Raw genomic sequence first — 894 nt, 5'->3', positions numbered from 1 at the left:
TTTCAGTTCTTAACTGAATTCCTGCAGATATGTGATACTGTTAAGACTAATGGAGTAGATCCTGAAGTCTACAGGCTCATGCTTTTCCCTTTTGCTGTAAGAGACAGAGCTAGAATATGGTTGGACTCTCAACCCAAGGACAGCCTGAACTCTTGGGATAAGCTGGTCACGGCTTTCTTAGCCAAGTTTTTTCCTCCTCAAAAGCTGAGCAAGCTTAGAGTGGATGTTCAAACCTTCAAACAGAAGGAAGGTGAATCCCTCTATGAAGCTTGGGAAAGATACAAACAGCTGACCAAAAAGTGTCCTTCTGACATGCTTTCAGAATGGACCATCCTGGATATATTCTATGATGGTTTATCTGAGCTATCAAAGATGTCATTGGACACCTCTGCAGGTGGATCCATTCACCTAAAGAAAACGCCTGCAGAAGCTCAAGAGCTCATTGACATGGTTGCTAATAACCAGTTCATGTACACTTCTGAAAGGAATCCTGTGAGTAATGGGACGCCTATGAAGAAGGGAGTTCTTGAAGTTGATACTCTGAATGCCATATTGGCTCAGAACAAAATATTGACTCAGCAAGTCAATATGATTTCTCAGAGTCTGAATGGAATGCAAGCTGCATCCAACAGTACTCAAGAGGCTTCTTATGCAGAAGAAGCTTATGATCCTGAAAACTCTGCAATAGCAGAGGTGGATTACTTAGGTGAACCTTATGGAAACACCTATAATCCATCATGGAAGGATCAAAATCATCAACAAGGCTTTAATAATGGTGGAAGAAACAGGTTTAGCAATAGCAAGCCTTTTCTATCATCTACTCAGCAACAGACAGAGAACTCTGAACAAAATACTTCTAACTTAGCAAATCTAGTCTCTGATCTATCTAAGGCC

The 894-nt window shown here is 41.1% G+C and overlaps 1 non-coding gene across 1 annotated transcript; it reads right to left on the bottom strand.

Annotated features, from left to right (window-relative positions):
- Positions 1 to 210: 210 nt before the first annotated feature.
- On the bottom strand, positions 211 to 318 carry LOC148553026 (small nucleolar RNA R71). Its single transcript, XR_015893790.1, has one exon. It is a non-coding gene; the product is annotated as a small nucleolar RNA R71 (small nucleolar RNA).
- Between the last annotated feature and the right edge of the window lie 576 nt (positions 319 to 894).

The sequence above is a fragment of the Arachis ipaensis genome, chromosome B7 (assembly GCF_059453495.1).
Source record: "Arachis ipaensis isolate K30076 ecotype BB chromosome B7, ASM5945349v1, whole genome shotgun sequence".
NCBI lineage: Eukaryota > Viridiplantae > Streptophyta > Magnoliopsida > Fabales > Fabaceae > Arachis > Arachis ipaensis.
This window is presented reverse-complemented; position numbering and strand designations above follow the sequence as displayed.